At 46.1% G+C, this 21993-nt stretch overlaps 1 long non-coding RNA gene across 1 annotated transcript; it reads right to left on the bottom strand.

The window, feature by feature from the left end:
• Positions 1-2517: 2517 nt before the first annotated feature.
• Positions 2518-18563, bottom strand: LOC148144296 (uncharacterized). The gene is made up of 3 exons (XR_015751449.1): positions 18010-18563; positions 14541-14740; positions 2518-3865 (listed from the first exon to the last, which is right to left on the bottom strand). It is a non-coding gene; the product is annotated as an uncharacterized LOC148144296 (long non-coding RNA).
• Positions 18564-21993: the final 3430 nt, after the last annotated feature.

Below are 21993 nucleotides of genomic sequence, written 5' to 3'. Positions count from 1 at the left end.
CCATTGGACATTCATTCCATATATGAACCACTCTCTGTTTATGAAAACCTTTTCCCGAATTGGTCCACGCCGTGCATTCATTTGCAGCAACCGAAAGGAAAGGGAAGAAAAAAGATTGAATCCAAGAATGAAAAAAAAGGAAAAGGAGTTGAGAAGAGAGTGCCGTACTCACAGATGGTTGACAGAGTAGGGGGGTTGCAGTCTGGAATAAACTCACTCTCCATTCAGAGACAGAGCAGCAGCAGCTTCCGAAGCTCGTATTCCAACTTCTGCAGTCAGACAATAGGAAGGCACTGATTGGCAGGAGGACCAGTCACCTTCCGGTCCTCCAAGACTTCCGATTGGCCCACCAAAAGAAAGTCGCGAGGCGGGCTTTGCGTGCAGTGAGGAGCATGCGCAGTTTCATCCAGACGCTGGCGAGCATGCGCAGTCTGCTCTCTGGCGATGCTGCTGTTACTGACAGAATTGAAGTGTCTGAATGTCAAGAGAAGTTAAAAAAGGGAGATCCACCCTTTCTTCCCCCTGTGATTCCTACCTTTCCTACACGCTCCATGACTTTATAAATCGAAATAAGGTCACCCGACAACTTGTGGTCGTCGATAGGGCGAACAGAAGTGTACTCAGTCCTCTCCACGTGGTCTCACCAATATCCTGTACAACCACAACGTGATGTCCCAACTCCTACACTGAACGGTGTGAACAATGAAGGAAAGTGTGCTAAACGCCTCTTTCACCACCCTGTCTACCAATGATGCAACTTCCAAAGAACTATGTCCCCGATTTGGAGATGCCAATGTTGGACTGGGGTGTACGAAGTTAAAATTCACACCACACCAGGTGATACTGCAACAGGCTCATTTGTAAGCACAGCTTTTGGAGCGTTGCTCCTTCATCAGGTGATTGTGTCTTATGTTCCTGCTCCACAAACACCCCATGAAGGAGCTGCTTGTGCTTCCAAATAAACCAGTTGGACGATAACCTGGTGTTGAGAAATGTTTAACTTTATGTACCTGAATCCCTCCCCCACCATGTCTCTCTGTTCTCCAACATAAAACAAGGCCCTACCATTAACTGGACAAGTTCTGCCCTTGTTTTAGCAAAATGCAACGTCTTCCCTTCATCTGTCACGCTCTCTCGGACACTCTCACACACACCCTAACACTCACACCGTCTCACAAGCTTATACTCCATCAAACACACACTTCATTAGCATGCATACACAAACTCGCATGCACGCACACTCTCGTGCGCACACAGTCTCACATAAGTCTATGGGGTGAATTTGCATTTGCAGAATTATATTTGCAGATATATTCAATTTTGCTCAAAAGCCACACCCACTGCATGTAATATTTTATAATCCATGTAATATTTTATAAATTCCCACTTTGGTTAATAGAACAAATCGGATTCAAGATTGGGATACAGACTCGAACATCACACCTTTTATGCAGTATCTGAGCTGAGATGTCACCTATTTTTACAAAACCTTAAACCATCTCGACAAGGTGAATTAAAAGTAATTCTGGGGTTTACATATTAATGAACTAAAACCTGCAACCAATGGTAAAAGATGAAAGACTAATCCGCAATCTAGATTTATTCAATATCTTATCAGTTGCATGACATCGTCAGCTTTTGCTATAAATTCTGTGTCTTATGATTCTGCTCCACAGCTACCTGATGAAGGAGCAGCGCTCCAAAAGCCTGGGGCGGCACGATGGCACAGTGGTTAGCACTGCTGCCTCACAGCGCCAGAGACCCGGGTTCAATACCCGCCTCAGGCGACTGACTGTGTGGAGTTTGCACGTTGTCTGCGTGGGTTTCCTCCGGGTTTCCTCCCACAGTCCAAAGATGTGCAGGTCAGGTGAATTGGCCATGCTAAATTGCCCATAGTGTTAGGTAAGGGGTAAATGTAGGGGTATGGGTGGGTTGCGCTTCGGCGGGGCGGTGTGGACTTGTTGGGCCGAAGGGCCTGTTTCCACACTGTAAGTAATCTAATCTAAAAAAGCCAGTGCTTCCAAATAAATCATTTGGAAGATAACCTGGTGTTGTGTGATTTTTAACTTTATCCACCCCAGTCCAACACCGGCACCTCCACATCGTTTCCAGTGGACACAACCACACCTCCCAGTGCTGCCAGGAAACTGTACAATGACAATGGGATGATTTAGTACCTGCACTCCTGAAAAATTCACAATTTCTAACAATACTGGCTACTCATTCACTGCTGCAACTGATACACAACATTGGAAACATCGTCCCGGAAGCTGTCAGAAATGAGCACAGCAGGTCAGGCAGCATCTGAGGAGCAGGAAAATCAATATTGCCCGAAATGTCGATTTTCCTGCTCCTCAGATGCTGCCTGACCTGCTGTGCTTTGCCAGCACCACTCATCTTGACTCTGATCTCCAGCATCAGCAGTTCTCACTTTCACCTGTACGAAACGTGCAGTTTTAAAACAAAAATCTGTTGCAATTCAAAGCTCTCAATGAGAGTCTGAGCTCGGCGTGAAGTTCAGGTAATCTTTATTGCGACCCAACTTTGTTACAGCTTCAGAATCTCCCAGCAGAAAGGCATAGAAAAAGTAGCAATGTTTTAAAAACAGCCCACAGTCAAAGTGCACACACTCCCTCCAACCCCTCACTTTCTTCATTATTGGTCACCACCAAGTTGCCCTTTGTAATTGGATCCTTGGTACATCCTTAACCCGGAGAAAGTATTGCCTCACTCAGCTTTTTCAACCCTTATCCTGTATCCAAGTAAGTTGGATGGGCAGTTCAGAGTCAACCATACTGCTGTGGGTCTGGAGTCACGTGTAGGCCAGACCGGGTAAAGGATGCAGCTGGGACGACTGAGTGAATCCTCTCCCACAACGACAGTTTATTTCCCTAAAAAAGAACTGAGTGAATCAGGTGGGGGTTTTCTTCCACCCCGACCTCACCGACAATGGTTTCACCGTTAGATTCTGAACTCCAGATTTCTGACTAAATTCCAATTCCACCATCTACCGCGATGGGAATCGAACCCGGGAATCCCCGGAACCGAGTTGATAGTCCAGTCGATAATGGCACTCGGCCATCATTCCTTCAATCCCCCTGCGATGGCACACGAACTCGCTGGTGGCTCACCAGGTAGGAGGAGCGGGTGAAGGCCTTCCCGCACTCGAGGCAGCTGAAGGGCCTCTCCCCCGTGTGGACCCGCTGGTGGGTCTGGAGGTTGGAGGCCTGGGAAAAGGCCTTTCCACACTAGTGGCAGCTGAAGGGCCTCTCCCCCATGTGGACCCGCTGGTGGGTGTGGAGGTTGGTGGAATCACTGAAGCCCTTCCCACAGACAGGGCAGGGGAATCGCCTCTCCAAAGTGTGGCTGTGCCGATGAGTCTCCAGGGCAGATGGGAAATGGAAGCCTTTTTTGCAGTTGCCACACTTCCACAGTTTCACCACAGGGTGGGATTCCTCTGGTTTCTCCATGGCCGGAGCGTCAGCCACACACAAACGTGTGCAGAGCCTATCCCCACTGTGAATTCCTCTTTCCAGGCCATATAACTGCTTCAGGCTCCACACTCAGTGCACTGCAACGGTAGGGTCTCTCATCCAGTCCCACTGATGCTGAAAACGTCCCCAAACAGGAACCAAAACGCTTTGCTCCTTCTCACAGAATCATAGTTGAAAACTGTTGCAATCCCGATGGATTGAGTGACTGTCAAAGTGAGGACTGCAGACACTGGAGAGTCAGATTTGAAAAGTGCAGTGCTGGAAAAGCACAGCAGGTCAGGCAGCATCTGAGGAGCAGGAGAGTCAACAGTTTGGGCATAAAGCCTTCATCTGTTGGTTTTGAAACTTCCGTCTTCAGATCTTCAAATACTCTGTAAAGAGAGATTACAAAAGCCATCACTGTCAGTGCAGGGTAGAAATTCTGAACAAGGAATTCTACTTTCTGTGGAATATTCTTTTCTTTTGTTATTCCACAAAATTGAAAGCACCATCCCACTCTCCCTTCCCCTCTGTTCTCACTCTGCTCTAACTAATTCCCTGAAGGTGCTGATTCAGGATCTTAAAGGGGCAGAAAAGCAAAAACCTAAAGACTGACATCTCTCTGCATTTTGGATAACTCCACAACACTGGGATACAGTTGGCAGTGAGCAGGTCTGATTCTGGGAAGCAAACATAAGTGTGTCAATTCATGGGGTAACCTGCAATGCAGCTATTTGTGGAACAAAATGGTTAACGTCCCCAGGAAGGTGGGAGCAAATTGAGACATCAAGGCATTAACACCGACATACGTCAGTGAAACTCTTCTGCTCCCAGTCAGGTCAAAACATCTTTGAAAGCTGCTCTGAAAGTCCAGCCTTCACAACCACACTTCTGCTTTCACCAAAGATAATTAGAATCATACAGCACGGAAACAGACCCTTAGGCCCAACTTGTCCGAGCTGACCAGGTATCGTAAATTAATCTAGTCACATTTGCCATCACTTGGCCCCTATATGGGCCGGGTGCTGGCAGCTGGGACTACATTGGGTTGGCTATCTGTTCGGCAAGAATGAGTTGGACAAAAGGGTCTGTTTCCGTGCTGTACATCTCTGTGACTCCAGTCGCATTTGCCATCACTTGGTCCCGATCCACTGAACCCTTCGTATTCATACACCTATCCACATGCCTTTTAACTGTTGGAATTGTACCAGACCCCACCACCTCGTCTGGCAGCTCATTCCATAACTGCACCACCCTCTCCATCAAAAACGTTGCCCCTGAGATCTCTTTTACATCTCCCCCACACCCACCCCCCTCCTCGGGCACAATGGGTAATTTAGAACCGCCAATCCACCCTAACCTGCACATCCCTATACACTATGGATAATTTAGCATAGCAAATCCCCCCTAAAATGGATAAAGTTACAAATCATACAACACCAGGTTGGAGACCAATAGGTTTCTTTTAAACACTAGCATTTGGAGTACTGCTCCTTCATTAGGTGGTTGTGGAGAATAAGGTCATAAGACATAGAATTTATGGAAAAACATGACAGTGATCTGCCACTGAAATGACAGTGTCCATGTCATTGAAATGACATGTTGAATAAACCTGGATTGTTCAGTCTTTCATCTTTTCGATTGGGTCATTAACATGCAAATTCCAGAACTACCTGTAAGGCACCTTCTCAAGAGAACTTAAAGTTTTATAACAAAAAGTGACATTTCAGCCCAGCTCTGAAAATATAATTCTGCAAACATACACAAACAAGTCCACGGGAGTGAATGTGTGTGTGTGGTGTGTGCGCGCATGAGAGAGAGAAAAAGTCTATATCCATCCTGTATGTCTCTGTCTATTTGAGAACAGATGCCTTACTTCTGTTGGGGTAAGTATTGTTGTAAATCATAGCTGGGTACTAATAGTTAGATATAAGGGGGAAGAGAATTCCTCAAATAGGGCAGTATAAGAATCCTGGGAGAGCCCTATTTCTGGTTTACTTCCTAATGAACAAACATTAAACACAAGCACCTATTTATTTCAAATTTGGTATCATTTTTCTTGTGTGATTCCCTGCTGTGACTACACTGTGCCTGGATGGTTGACAGGCTGGGAGATTGTGAGCTGGGACTTGATTGACTGAATGTTTTATTGTTCCAGAAGGTGCAGAAGGGAACAGGGAGATCAACAGAGGACAGAGAAATCAGGACCTGAAATCTGAGCTGACACCAGACTACCCTGTGATCAGTGCTTTGATTAGCAGTGCCAACCCTCCACCTTTACCTAGCTTCCCATTTGAGGACACCTTCAATATTCAGGATCCAATCCTTGTCACCCTGAAGCCATGTCTCTGTAGGGAGTGTCAGATCGCAATTATTCACTTCAATGTGTGTAGTCAATTCATTCACTTTTGTCACAACGCAGCACACATAGAGACACACCATTTTTAGTTTCAATTTTTGTGACGTTTGGTATCCAGTTTTGATCGCTAGTACATTTACTCTCCTTGTCCCTCTCTATCATTCTCTTATGTTCATTTTCCACATCACTACATTACTCACTGGCCTTGATTTGGATTGGCCATGCTAAATTGCCCAGAATGTCAAGGGATGTGCAGGTTAGGTGGGTTAGCCATGGGAAATGCAGGGTTATAGTTTCGGAGTAATAGAAGCAGGAGTAGGCTATTTGGCCCATCCAGCCTGCTCCACCATGCATTAAGATTATGGCTGATCTATCCATTGTCTCAGCTCCTCCTCCCTGCATTGTCCCAACTACCCTTCATTCCCCTATCATGCAAAAACCCATCCAACTATGTCTTGAATATACTTAATGAAGCTGCCTCTGCTGCTTCCTTGGACAGAGAATTCCATAGATTCACAACATTCCAGGAAAAGCAGTTCCTCCTCATCTCTGTCCTAAATTTACTCCTCCTAATCTTGAGCCTGGTTTCATTCACCAGCAGAAATGACTGGATAGGGTAAAGTTTCATCCCCACAGTGCAATGAATTCCCATTTTCTACCAAAACCTCAGATGTACTCACTCACTCAGTTGCTGTCTCACAAATGCAAGATTTCATTGTAACTTCTGCTCCCATTAAGGGCAAAACATCTTTGAAAGCTGCTCTGAAACTCCAGCCTTCACAATCACACTTCTGCTTTCATCGAAGAAGATTAGAGTCATACAGCACGGAAACAGGCCCTTTGGTGTGTGTGTGTGGGGGGGAGGAACCTAATTGAAACAAGGAATACTGAACAGCCTGGACAGAGTGGAATTTGGAAAAGGTGTTTCCATTGGTTGGAGGGATTAGAACCAGTGGGCACAGCCTTAGAGTAAAGGGAAGACCTTTCAGAATGGAGGTAAGGAGAAACCTCTTCAGCCAGAGAGTGGTGAATCTATGGAATTCACTGCCACAGAAGGCTGTGGAGGCCAGGTCACCGAGGATATTTAAGATTGAGATGGAGACGTTCTTGAGGTGACCTGACAGAGGTTTATAAAATCAAGTGGTGCAGAGATGAGGTGACCGCTGGGTATCCTTTCCCTAAGGTGGGGGTGGGGGTTTCAAGATTAGGCACCAAATTTGAAGGTGAGTGGAGAAAAGATTTTGAAAAGGCAGTGGGGGGCACTTTTCTTTTTACACAGAGTGGTTTGTACGTGGAATGAATGTGGATGCAGGTTGAGTAACAACATTGAAAAGACATTTGGATAAGTATATGAATAGGAAAGGTTCGGAGGAATATGTGCCAATCACAGGTAGGTGGAATTAGTTTAGTTTGTGAATATAGTCGGCCTTAGACTAGTTTGACTAAAGGGTCTGGTTCTGTTGGTGTCTGACTCTGTAACTGTTCTATACTGGTGTTAAATCATTTACTTGCCTTCCCCCAGAAACATCCCCTTCTTTGATGTTCAAAAATCAGATGAACTCAGCCTTGAATAATGTTCAATGACCCCCTAACGCAGGAAGACATCCCCACTTCTGAACTCAATTCCTCTTGTTAATATACCCCTTGCCTTGCTGATTGCTTGCTGCACCTGTCCAGGCAAAAGTGAGGACTGTAGATGCTGGAAATCAGAGTCGAGATTAGAGTGATGCTGGAAAAGCACAGCCGATCAGGCAGCATCTGAGGAACAGGAAAAATCGACATTTCAGGCAAAAGCTCTTCACCTGCACCTGTCTGACAACTGGCAGTGACTGGTGTAGAAGGATGCAGAGGCCCCTTTATACATCCACACATCATTCCTGGTGAAGGACTCGGGATCGAAATGTCGACTCTCCTGGTCCTCGGATGCTGCCTGACCTACTGCCTTTTTCCAGCCCCACACTTTGACTCTAATCTCCAGCATCTGCAGTTCTCACTTGCTCCACATCCCAATATATCACCATTTAAACAATACATCTCCTTTCTGCTTTTTTTTCACAGCAATGGCTACAACATCACATTGAGATACTGCATTTGCCACGTGTTTGTAAATTGTGGTCTTCTCTACATTGGGAAGACCGAGCGTAAACTTGGGGAACAGATTGGCGAGCATCACAGCTGGGTCTGCAGAGGCTGACCAGACCTCCCAGTCACCACTCATTTTAATTCCCCTTGCCACTCCCTTTCTGACAAGAACATCTTAGCCTTCCTCTATTGCCACAACGAACCAACCTGCAAATTGGGGGAACAACACCCCATCTTCCGTCCGGGCAGCCTACAGCCTGTAGGACTCAACATCAAGTTCTCCAATTTCAAATAACCTCCCTTTCCATCCCCCGACTCCCTTCTCAGCCCCGTGCCCCTCATTTCCACTTCTCCCTTTCACTAACCCGATTTCTTCCACCCATTGACTCATCAGGCCGTACCCTCTCCCTGTCTTCACTTATCCCCACTTTAGCCCCCGGCCAGCGCCCCAGCACCCATCCCCAGTCCTGAGGAAGGGTTACACCCGAAACATCGACTTCTCCACTTCCTGATGCTGCCTTGTTTGCTGTGTCCTTCCATCTTCCTGCCTGTCTATTTTGCCAATTGAGACACAGACCTGAACCACGTTTCCAGAGCCTGTTCCCTTCCTGGGTTCACCCCCTTTCCTTTCAGTTGCTGCAAGCCAACAATTGAATTCCGGAAAGAAATAGAAATGGAAAAGGGGGCGAGAAAAGAGAGTGCCGTACTCACAGATCTTAGACAGAGGAAGGAATTTGCAGTCTGGGTGAAGCTCAATGTTGATTCAGAAAGAGCGTAGCAGGAGTAGCAGCTTCAAAAACTCATGGTCCAACTTTCGCATTCAGACAAAGCAGTGACTCTGACTGGCAGGAGGACCAGTATCCTCCCGGTCCTCCAGGGTTTCCTATTGGGCCATCAAAGGAAGGTCGCGGGCCTTTTTTTGCGGAAAGCGATGAGCATGCCGTGAATTTGGCTGACACTGGTGGGCATGTGCACTGCGTTACTGACACTGGAAAACATGCACAGTATGATCATTGGGGATGCTGCTGTTCCTGTCAGATTTTAAGAGTCCAAATGCCAATAGGACAAAAAAGGGGTCGAGCTACAATTTGTTTTTTCGCTGTGGTTCGACACTTCATTGCTTTTGCATTCTGTCTGGCTGCTCAACTTTTGTATGTCTTTTCACCACGTTGGGGGCGAGTCCAGAACTGGAGGGCATGGATTTAGGGTGAGAGGGGAAAGGTTTCTGAGGGGTAACCTTTTTGAACAGACGGTGGTGCGTATCAGCCACAGGAAGTGGTGGAGGCTAGTACAATGATAGTATTTAAAATGCATCTGGATGGGGATATGAATCGGACAGATTCAGAGGGATAAGGGGCAAATACTGGCAAATGGGTCACGAGATTAATTCAGGATATCTGGTCGGCATAGACCGAAGGGTATGTTTCTGTGCTCTGTGACGCTATTTCTAGATAGTTGGAACAACTTAACCATTCACCCTTTACAGTCAAGATCAGAGTGGTGCTGGAAATGCACAGCAGGTCAGGCAGCATCCAAGGGAGCAGGAAAATCGACGTTTCAGACAAAAGCCTTGAATGCTGCCTGACCTGCTGTGCTTTTCCAGCACCACTCTAATCTCCAGCACCTGCAGTCCTCACTTTCGCCCATTCACACCTCCCAGCCTCTCCTGAGCTGTGGCCTGACTGTGCTTATTTCAGTGAAAGTTTTAGAAAGATTTCTAAACTTTGAAAAACTTAAACGTGCTTTCGGACTTTAACGATGTTTCTGAAGATATCATTTTAGGTATTCTCAATTTTGAAGATCAGCCATTTCTCACCACTCCCAACTCCCTGGCAGAGTCATCACCATCCATTTTCTGTGTGTGTGTGTGTGTGTCCTTTTGAAGGGCTTAATACAGCGGTCAAAGCTGGTTCGAGGCATGAGAAAGGACGGGTGTGGTGGGGGCTGTGGAGAAAAGAGACAGAATGGATGGAGGACAGAGAGGGAGAAAATGGAGGGGATAGAGAGAAACTGTGGGGAGGGGAACAGAGAGAGAGAGAATAAGTGGGGTTGATAGAGAGATTGGGCGGGGGAGAGAGTTTGGGCGTGGCGGAGAAGTGGGAGATGGCACAGGGCAGGGTGATACTAGGCACACGGATACACAAGATGACCACTGAGCCATCAGTTGGTCAACTTGACACACAAGATGGCCACCGGATCACAATACGGAGAGAAACAGCAGAGCTGATACAGACACTGCCTGGGGCCACCAGAATGCCAGCACAATGGACTCACAACCCAGGTGATTAGTTTAAGGCGGGTGGGGGAGAGAATACTCATGAGTAATGAACACTGCCCGCCGAAGTGTGTGGGTCCGGCCAACACCCATTATAGAAGTGCTAACAGCTTGATACAGACTCAATACCAAATGCTAATAGCCAGGGCTGCAAGAATCCTCCTTCTCAGGAAGAGCAATTAGCGCCCATTACTACAACAATGGATTTCCATGCAGACATTGAAATGGACAATGTCTGCACTGAAACTGACAACGACTGTGCGGAAATTAACAAAGGCTGTGCCTGAACTGACAAAGACTGTACCGAAACTATCAACGATTCTACAATGATTACCATAAACAAATCATGTTGCAAAGACAATAATCTCATCCCTGACCGATTGTATCACAAGATGTATAAAAGTTTCTTGACCTGTGCTCCGGGTCGAGAGAAGTCTTGCAGCTGACACTGTGCTGTTGGGTGTCTTTCTCTCCCCGGAGCCCCGGTATTTTCTCGTGCAATAAACTCTGTCATTGAACCTCAATTCTGAATCCGAGCCTGGTGTTTTTCCCCACAACAGGGGAGAGAGAAGGGGCGGGGGTGGCAGATGGTGGGGGGAGGGAGAGAGAGAGAATGGATAGAGAGGAGATGGTGGAGGCCTGGAAGAATAGAAATGGGACAGAGGGTGTGTTGAGAGAGAATAGATGGGGGCAGAGGGTGTGTAGAAAGACTGGTCAGAAGGCAGAGGGTGAGGAATGAAATGACAGGGTTGCAGAGAGTTACGTGAGAGAGAATGGACAGGGTGTTTGGAGTATAGAGGGAGAATGGACAAGAAGCTGCAGATGGAAAGAGAATGGACAAGGGGCGCTGTGGATGGCGGGGGAGAACAGACAGTGGGAGCTGTGGGTGATGGGGGGGAATAGACAGGGGGAGATGTGGCTGGCCAACATCAAAAAGGTTGATGACAGTCAACACTTAGGTTATTTCTGGAACAGAAAAACTTTCACTGGAGTCTCCCGGAAGAGGGGTGTCTCGTATGTATTCCTTCAATTTGTTTTAAAATAATTGTTGTGTATCTTAATTGTTAAGGTATACCTGGCACATCGAGAGATGGCTGTGGTTGTTGGAGGTCAGTCATCTCAGTTCCAGGACGTCTCTGCAGGAATTCATAGGGTAGTGTCTTAGGCTCAACCATCTTCATCAATGACCTTCCTCCATCATAAGGTCAGAGGTGGAAATATTCGCCAATAATTGCACAATGTTCAGCACGATTCACAACTCCTCACAAACTGAAGCAGTTCAGTTTGAAATGCAACAAGATCTTAACAATATCCAATGGGCTGATGAGTGGCAAGTAACATGAATGCCACGCCAATGTCAAACAATGACTCATCCCCAAAAGAGATAACCTGACCACGGCCCGTGATATTCAACAGTGTTACTGTCACTAAACACCCCACTATCAACATTTTTGGGGTTTACCATTGACCAGAAACTCAACTTGACTAACAACAGACACAATGGCAACAAAGAGCAGGCAACAGGTCAGGAATATTGAGGCGAGAAACTCCCCAAACCCTGCCCATCTTCTACAAGGCACAAGTCAGCAGTGTAATGGAATACTCTCCCACCAGTTTGGATGGGGGCAGCTTCAACAACATTCAAAAAGCTTGATACCATCCAGGACAAAGTCGCCTGCTTGATTGGCACCATCTCCACATACATCCACTCCCTCTGCCCCACTGTTCAGAAGCAGTAGTGTGTATGATCTACAAGACACAACACTGAAATTCACCAAAGATCCTTAAAAAATACCTTCCAAACCAACAACCACTTCCATCTAGAAGGATCAGGCAACAGATACTTGGGAACACAACTTCTTGCAAGTACACCTCCAAGCCACTCATCATCTTGACTTGTAAATATATTGCTGTTCCATCAGTGTTTCTGGGTCTAAATCCTGGAATACGCTCCGTAAGGACATTATGTATCACCGTACAGCGTGTGGACCACAGCAGTTGAAGAAGGCAGGTCAGCATTACCTTTTCAAGCGGAATTAAATGCTGGCCAGCCAGCAATGCTCATGTACTATGAATAACTTTTAATAAATGGTTGGAATCTGCAAACTAAAAAAAAATTGACGTTCAGGTGGAACAGACGTCGGGCTTTGATTTGGTCATTATTTGAGGACGGATAAAGAGCGATATACTGACACTGAATTGGAAATAGAGTTTCGAGTTAAACACCTGTCGTGTTTCACTCAGTGGATCAATTGAAAATCGATTAAAGATTGGCTCCTGGCGTGTACGTCAGGAACACATGAAAAAGGGCCGTTAAGAAGGCATATGGGACTCTTGATTTCATCTCTTTCATGGCTGATGTACTACCCAAAATCCCATGCGACCCAGATACTGCTCTATCGGCTGTGTGCAATGTTCATGGTGCGCATGTGTGAGATCGGAATGGGGCCCCGCTCCTCGTCGTTCTGATGGACGGTGCGACCAACCTTTGGGAATCCCAGGAGGACCGGAAGGAGTCTGGTCCTCCTGCCAATTAAAACCCCCGCCATTGGCTGAATGTGGAAGTTCGACCATGAGCTTCTGAAGTTGTTGTTGCTCCTCTCTCTCTGAATGAAGATTGAGCTTCAGTCCAGACTGCAACTTCTTTCCTCTGTTTAACATCTGGGAGTACCGCACTCTCTTTTCTCGTCCCCTTTCCCATTTCTTTTCTCATCCTTGGGATCAGCTGTTGGTTTGTAGGAGCTGAGGGAAAAAGAAAGTCAATCGAGGTGAAGGGACAAACTCTGGAAAAGGTTGGTTTCGATCTGTGTCTATTAATGTTTGACAGGCTTTGTTTCCTGAGCTTGACACATTTACTTGTCTGGCAAAAAAGGATGGTGTCTTGATCCATGTTGGGGATGGAAGTGGATTATGCTGTGGGTGAGTTGCTCGTAGTAGTCCAATAAGTATTGGATAAGTAATCATGACACACAAACCTTGAGTTATTGACTGTTTGTTCGGGAGCTCACGGGGAGAGCCAAGTCGATCTAATACTCACAAGTCACTCCGATGAGAAACAGAGAGTTATGTGATTATATAGGGTACAGTCATTTAACACTTAGCAAACTGGTAATTGCAGGATATTGAGCAACGAAGTCACTTTGCCCAGCGACGTAGTGTCTGGACAGTGTTGGTTAGTAGCTGATGTGTACAATAGGTCCTTGCAAAGAGAAGGATATTCCCATGCAAGGAAAGAATTTGTTTATCAGGTAGCAGTACAGCTGCAAGGCCGAGTGTCTCTGTTGAGTCTGGGAATTAAGGGTAGCTGGGACAATGCAGGGAGGAGGAGCTCATCTAATGGATAGATCAGTCCTGATCTTAATGAATGGCGGAGCAGGCTGGAAGGGCCAAATGGCCTATTCCTGCTTCTATTACTATGAAACTATAACCCTGCATTTCCCATGGCTAACCCACCGAACCTGCAGGAGGTATATGGCCCCTTTGTCTTACAGGAGTGGGTGAGACAAGTCTCAAATAGGCAGGAGATGTTATGTGGAACATGCACACCCATAGCTGGTTCCATTAAAGCAATTCTCATACGACCCTGCAGTTCAGGACTTCAGCAAACAGGTGGCAGGAGGAAAACCTATCCTTAAACATTTTGACTAAAATGTTTAATTTTGAATTATATAACACATTTGCTGCACAATAGAAAATAGACAGGGAGAGTAAGACAATTAAGAACGTTTGCCTGAACATCAGTGAATCTGTATAAACAGGACACCAAGTGATAACATTCATGGCTGTTCCTTTGTGAAATTAATAACAATTTGATTCTGACCTCAAAATGAAACTCGCTACAAATTGACTTCTCCCTTGAATTATTGTCCTTCACTATTATCTGTCTAGTTCAGAACATGCAGTGCTTTTGTTAACTTTTTCTGTTTGTGACAGTATAGCCTTTGTAAACTTGTGTATAAAGGTAGTCTTCGAGGAGAAAGTGAGGACTGGAGATCAGAGCTGAAAATGTGTTGCTGGAAAAGCGCAGGATGTCAGGCTGCATCCAAGGAGCAGGAGCTCATGCCCGAAACATCGATTTTCCTGCTCCTTGGATGCTGCCTAACCTGCTGCGCTTTTCCAGCAACACTTTTTCAGCTATAAAGGTAGTCTGTTTGTGACAGTACAACAGAGTAGCCTGCCAGGGCTCTTGAAGGGAGAACAATGTCCTACTCTCCTGGGTTATTAGAATCCAGTTAGCCTGGCTTATAGGTATCAGTGTTAAGTTGTACTAATAGCATCACTGTTACATGAAGGGGATGATTAAAATTAAACTAAAAGGTACGATCTCCAGGATGAACTAAGAGAGGCTTACAAGTTGAGTTCATAAGGAATTCCTTGGGCCGTCTCAAATCTGTACTTCATCAAGAGTTCTTCATTACTATTACCAACAAAGTGCGATCCATTGTCCAAGCTAATGCACGCAGGTATACCAAAGCAGGGAATAATTTCCTTCAGCAAAATCTTCACCATAGTCTCAGCAGCAGTGTTAGGGGAAGGGTAGGCTTCAATCCACTTAGAAAAAACATCAACAATAAGCTAAACATATTTATAGCACTGACATAGAACATAGAACATAGAACATAGAAGAATACAGCGCAGTACAGGCCCTTGGGCCCTCGATGTTGCGCCGATCCAAGCCCACCTAAACTACACTAACCCACTATCCTCCTATCTAACCCCCTAATCATCTTGTACACCTCAATCAAGTCACCCCTAAACCTTCTTTTCTCTAGTGAAAACAGCCCCAAGTGCCTCAGTCTTTCCTCATACGATTTTCCTACCATACCAGGCAACATCCTGGTAAACCTCCTCTGCACCCGTTCCAATGCCTCCACATCCTTCCTATAGTATGGCGACCAAAACTGCACACAATATTCCAGATGCGGCCGTACCAGAGTCTTATACAACTGCATCATGACCTCAGGACTCCGGAACTCAATTCCTCTACCAATAAAAGCCAGTACGCCATATGCCTTCCTCACCGCACTATTTACCTGGGTGGCAACTTTCAGAGATCTGTGTACATGGACACCAAGATCCCTCTGCTCATCCACACTACCAAGTATCCGACCATTAGCCCAGTACCCCATCTTTTTGTTATTCTTCCCAAAGTGAATCACCTCGCACTTAGCTACATTGAATTCCATCTGCCACCTTTCTGCCCAGCTCTGCAGCTTCTCTATATCCTGCTGTAACCTGCCACATGCTTCCTCACTGTCAACAACTCCTCCGACTTTCGTATCATCCGCAAACTTGCTCACCCAACCTTCTAACCCCTCTTCCAGGTCATTTATAAAAATGACAAACAGCAATGGTCCCAAAACAGATCCTTGCGGAACACCGCTAGTGACGGCACTCCATGAAGAAACTTTGCCATCAACTACTACCCTCTGTCTTCTTCCATCCAGCCAATTCCTAATCCAAACCTCCAACTCACCCTCAATGCCATATTTCCGTATTTTCTGCAGTAGCCTACCATGGGGAACCTAATCAAACGCCTTACTAAAATCCATATATACCACATCTACCGCTTTCCCCTCATCAACCTCCTTCGTCACCTTTTCAAAGAATTCAATAAGGTTTGTGAGGCACGACTTGCCCTTCACAAAACCATGCTGACTATCCTTGATCACATTATTCCTATCTAGATGTGCATAAATCCTATCCCTTACAATTCTCTCTAAGACTTTGCCCACAACAGAAGTGAGACTCACCGGCCTATAGTTACTAGGGCTATCCCTACTCCCCTTTTTGAACAAGGGAACCACATTTGCTATCCTCCAGTCTTCTGGGACTACTCCTGTAGACAAAGAGGACATAAAAATCAAGGCCAATGGCTCTGCAATCTCCTACCTTGCTTCCCAGAGAATCCTAGGATAAATGCCATCAGGCCCAGGGGACTTATCTATTTTCACCTTTTCCAGGATTTCCAACACCTCTTCTCTACATACCTCAAAGCCATCCATTCTACTTATTTGTGCCTCAGTATTCACATCGACAACAATGCCCTGTTCCTGAGTGAATACTGAAGAAAAGTATTCATTCAGTGTCTCCCCAATCTCTTCCGCCTCCACACGCAACTTCCCCCTACTATCCTTGACTGGACCTATTCCTACCCTAGTCATTCTTTTATTCCTAACATACCTATAGAAAGCCTTAGGGTTTTCCCTAATCCTATCTACTAAGGACCTTTCATGTCCCCTCCTTGCTGCTTTTAGCTCTCTCTTCAGGTCCTTCCTGGCTACCCTATAACTCTCAATCGCCCCAATTGAACCTTCACGTCTCATCTTGAGATAGGCCGCCCTCTTCCATTTAACAAGGGATTCCAATTCCTTATTAAACCACGGCTCCCTCGCACGACCCTTTCCTCCCTGCCTGACAGGTACATAATTATCAAGGACACTCAATAGTTGCCCCTTGAACAAGTTCCACATATCATTTACACTCTTGCCTTGGAGTCTACTTTTCCAAGCCACACATCCTAAGTCATGCCTCACCGCATCATAATTTCCCTTACCCCAGCTATAATTCTTGCCCTGTAGTACACACTTATCCCTCTCCATCACGAGAGTAAAAATCACCGAATTATGGTCACTATCCCCAAAGTGCTCACCTACCTCTAATTCTAACACCTGGCCTGGTTCGTTACCCAGAACCAAATCCAGTATGGCCTCACCTCTTGTTGGCCTGTCTACATATTGTGTCAGGAAACTCTCCTGCACACATTGAACAAACACTGACCCATCTAACGAACTTGAGCTATAGCTTTCCCAATCAATATCAGGAAAGTTAAAGTCCCCCATAACAACCACCCTATTACTGTCACTCATCTCCTGAATCACCTTCCCAATCCTTTCTTCAATGATTCTAGGACTATTAGGAGGCCTGTAAAAGACTCCTAACAGGGTGACCTCACCTTTCCTATTCCTAACCTCAGCCCAAACTACCTCAGATGGCAAGTCCTCATCCATCGTCCTTTCCACCGCTGTAATACTATCTTTGACAAGCAATGCCACACCTCCCCCTCTTTTACCCCCACCTCTGACCCTACTAAAACATTTAAATCCCGGAACCTGCAACAGCCAATCCTGTCCCTGTTCTAGCCATGTCTCCGTAATAGCCACAACATCGAAGTCCCAGGTACCAACCAACGCTGCAAGTTCACCTACCTTATTTCGTATACTTCTTGCATTGAAGTATACACACTTCAAGCCACTTTCCTGTTTACAGGCACCCTCCTTGGAAATTGATGCCATGTTCCTCACCTCCCTACACTCCAGGCCCTGCACCCTGAAGCTACAATCTGGGTTCCCATGCCCCTGCCGAGTTAGTTTAAACCCCCCCCAAGAGCACGAGCAAACCTCCCCCCAAGGATACTGGTTCCCCTCAGGTTCAGGTGTAGACCATCCTGTTTATAGAGGTCCCACCGTCCCCAGAAAGAACCCCAGTTATCCAAAAACTGGAACCCCTCCCTCCTGCACCATCCCTGAAGCCACGCATTTAATTGTTCTCTCTCCCTATTCCTCGAATCTCTATCACGTGGCACGGGTAACAAACCAGAGACAACAACTCTGTTTGTTCTAACTCCAAGCTTCCTCTCCTTCACGCTTTTAAAGGGGGAAAAAACTAACCCAGCTAAGCTTACACTAACTGCTTCCGGGTCTCGGCTGCCCCTCTGCTTGCCGTCACTTCCTCTGCTGCTCCCGCTCTTTCTGTGAAGGAGAGAGAAAACAAAACACCGATGCCCGCTACATGTAAGTAATTTTGAAAAAAACTCTTACCTTAGCTGTAGTCTCCCGGGTTCACCTCAACTCGGCCGCTGCTCCCACTCAAATGACCGTTGGTGGTGAAACAGTGAGTATTTATACTCACAGTTCTCCTTCCCGGCTGCCCCTCTGCTTGCCGTCACTTCCTCTGCTGCTCCCGCTCTTTCTGTGAAGGAGAGAGAAAACAAAACACCGATGCCCGCTACAGGTAAGTAATTTTGAAAAAAACTCTTACCTTAGCTGTAGTCTCCCGGGTTCACCTCAACTCGGCCGCTGCTCCCACTCAAATGCAACTCAATGAAGTCCAGTTGAAGTGTCTCAAAGGGACCCTCCGCCAAGGGAGTTCTACCCGGAGTGCAAGGCAAGCCTTTTCCAGGGTTTTATTCCTGACAAATAAGACACCGGCTGCTAACCCTTTGACCTCGTTGTTGTAGGCGGGGATGCCACCAAGCCATCAGGAGAAAGTCGGCGACTGAACAAGCACCACCGTGAGTTGTATAATGTACACAGTCAATAACCCATAGAGCAAGATCATCAGACATACAAGTTTAACCCACGGGAGGAGTCCAGAGTTGGAATTGTCCTCCTGCCTGTCAGACCCCCCCCCCCCCCCCCCCCCCATTGTCTAAATGCAGAAGTTGGACCATGAGCTTCTGAAGCTGCTATTGCTCCCCTCTCTCTCTCTGAATGAAGATTGAGCTTCACCCCACACTGCAATGCCCTTCCCCTGTCCAACATCTCTGAGCACGCTACTCTCTTTTCTCTCCCCCTTTTTCCAGAGTGGTGAAGGGAGGTGATTTGAAATTGGAGAACTCAATGTTGATCCTCAGGGCTGCAGGCTGCCCAGGCACAAGATGAGGTGTTGTTCCTCCAATTTGCAGTTTGCTTTGTTGTGGCAATGGAAGAGGCCAAAGATGGTCATATTGGGAAGGGGAATTAAAATGGATGGTGACTGGGAGGTTCAGTCGGCTTCTGCGGACCCAGCTGTGATGCTCGGCGAACCATTCCCCAAGTTTATGCTCAGTCTCCACGATGTAGAGAAGATCACAGTTGGCAAACACATGGCAAATGGAGTGCCACAATGTAAAGTTACAGCCTTTGCTATGGAAAAAAAAGCAGAAAGGAGGTGAATTTCCAATGCTGGAGATCAGAGTCGAAAAGTGTGGTGCTGGAAAAGCACCGCAGGTCAGACAGCATCCGAGGAGCAGGAGAGTTGATGTTTCAGGTACCAGCCCTTCATCAGGAATGATGTGTGGATGTGCAAAGGGGCCTCAGCGTCCTCCTACACCAGTCACTGCCAGTTGTCAGACAGTTGCAGCAAGCAATCAGCAAGGCAAGTGGTATATCAGCAAGAGGAATTGAGTTCAGAAGTAGGAATGTCTCCCTGCAGTTAGAGGGTGTGGTGTAAAATTCCAAGCAGTGGAATGTGGTGAAACGGTTAAAAATTATGTCCCAATACATGTGTGAATCTAACCGGAATGGAGGTGTTGCTTAGTCCCGTGTGAATCTTCTTATCTGTATGTAACCAGAATGGAATGTGTTTTTTAGCCTTGCTCTGCTGTTATTATCTGTATGTAACCAGAATGGAATGTGTTTTTCTGCTGTTCACATGAATGTTTATATCTGGAAAAGAGTATATCAGCCGGAAAAGTCTCCAGTTCGGTGAGTCTGCTCCGGGGTTACGTTTAACCGCCGAGCGTGGGTTGTTGGCAACCGCTCTACGAGAACTGACGGCTCCCAGTTTTGGTAACATGTAGAGTGAGTATAAGCCAGACCCGTTCTGGCGACGCTGCGGGGAATAAAATGCCCATATTCTAGCAGACTCGCCTCTTGGTCGTTTGTTCTGTGTCAGACTACTCTCCTACGAACCTGACCTTGAGAATTTTTTAAAACAGAGGGTCATTGAATATATTCAAGGCTGAACTCATCTGATTTTGGAACAACGAAGAAGTGGATGTTTGTGGGGGAAGGCAAGAAAATGGTTTCAAGACCAGTCCAGAATAGTTAGTCAGACAGCACAGAAACAGACCCTTCAGTCCAACTAGTCCATGCTGACTATATTCAGAAACTAAGCTAGTCCCACCTAGATTGGGCCATATCCCTCCGAACCTTTCCTATTCACGTACTTATACAAATGTTAAGTTGTAGAACGAAGAGATCTTGGAGTGTAGATTCATACTTCCTTGAGAGCAGAGTCTCAGGAACATAGTGAAGAAAGCGTTTGGGATGCTTTTCTTTATTGATCAGGGCATTGAGTACAGGAGTTGGGAGGTCATGTTGCAGCTGTACAGGACATTGGTGAGACCACTTTTGGAATACTGCATTCAGTTCAGGTCTCTCTGCTAGAGGAAAGATTTTGTGAAACTTTGACAGGAGTTGGAAAAGATTTACAAGGCTGTTGCCAGGGTTGGAGGGTTTGAGCTACAGGGGGAGGCTGAATAGGCCAGAGATATTTTCCCTGGAGCATGAGAGGCTGATGTTTAGTGGTAAGGATAAATTATACAAGAGGGACGGGTTGCAACTTAATAGGTGGGGGACCAGCATTCTGGCAGGTAGGTTTGCCACTGCAACACAGCTGCGTTTAAATTAGCGGGGGTGGGGGTGAGGGGGGGGGGGGGGGGGGGGTAGAGGGGACAAACTGGAAGTTTAAGAAGAAAGTTAGAACAAGAGAAGTCAACAAAGACAATGGAATCAATGGAGCAGAAAACTCAAATGAAAAGGATCATGCCGTAAGGTCAAGTGAAATAGGGATTGATAGGAAGGGTGAGGGGAGTAACAAATTAAAAATATTAAATATGAATGCACGAAGCATTAGAAATAAAGTGGATGAGCTTGAGGCTCATTTGGAAATTGGCAGTTACGATGATGTGGGGATAACTGAGATGTGGCTTCAAGTGGACAGAGCCTGGGAAATGAATATTCAAGAGTATACGTGCTATCATAAGGACAGACTAACTGGCAGAGGGGGTGGGGTAGCCCTGTTGGTAAGGAATGATATTCAGTCCCTTGCATGGGGGGATCTAGAATCAGGGGATGTAGAGTCAGTATGGCGAGAACTGAGAAATTCTAAGGGTAGAAAGACTCTAATGGGAGTTATCTACAGGCCCCCAAACAGTAGCCTGGATGTCGTGTGTAAGTTGACTAAGAAGCTGAAATTGGCCTGTCGCAAAGATATTAGTACAGTTGTTATGGGGGATTTCAACATGCAGGTAGACTGGGAGAAATCGTGGATGCATTAGTGATCATTTTCCAATGTTCTATAAATTCAGGATCAGTTCCTGCAGATTGCAGGGTGGCTAATGTTGTCCCACTTTTTAAGAAGGGAGGGAGAGAGAAAACAGAATTATAGACCAGTTAGTCTGACCTCAGTGGTGGGAAAAATGCTGAAGTCAATTATAAAGGATGAAATTACAACACATCTGGATAGCAGTAACAGGATAGGTCAGGGTTGGTGTGGATTTATGAAGGAGAAATCATGCTTGACTAATCTTCTGGAATTTTTTGAGGATGTAACTCTGAAGACGGACAAGGGAGATCCAGTGGATGTAGTATACCTGGACTTTCAGAAAGTCTTTGACAAAGTCCCACATAGGAGGTTAGTGAGCAAAATTAGGGCACATGGTTTTAAGGGCAAAATACTGACATGGATTGAAAATTGGTTGGCTGACAGGAAACAAAGAATAGTGATAATGAAAGTAAGAATAATGGCAGGCAGTGACCAGTGGTATGCCGCAGGGATCAGTGCTGGGACTGCAGCTTTTTACAATGTACATTAATGATATAGATGAAGGTATTAAAAGTAATATTAGCAAATTTGCTGATGACACAAAGCTGGGTGGCAGGGTGAAATATGAGGAGGATGTTAGGAGAATACAGGGTGACCTGGATAGGCTAGGTGGGTGGACGGACGTATGGCAGATGGTGTTTAATGTGGATAAATGTGTAGTTATCCACTGTGGTGGCAAGTACAGGAAGGCAGATTACTACCTAAATGGAGTC

Source organism: Chiloscyllium plagiosum, unplaced genomic scaffold (genome assembly GCF_037043375.1).
Source record: "Chiloscyllium plagiosum isolate Xiang-an unplaced genomic scaffold, Cpla_swu_hap1 HiC_scaffold_27, whole genome shotgun sequence".
Lineage (NCBI taxonomy): Eukaryota > Metazoa > Chordata > Chondrichthyes > Orectolobiformes > Hemiscylliidae > Chiloscyllium > Chiloscyllium plagiosum.
Note: the sequence above shows the minus strand (reverse complement) of the source record. Positions and strands in the feature narration are given on the sequence as shown.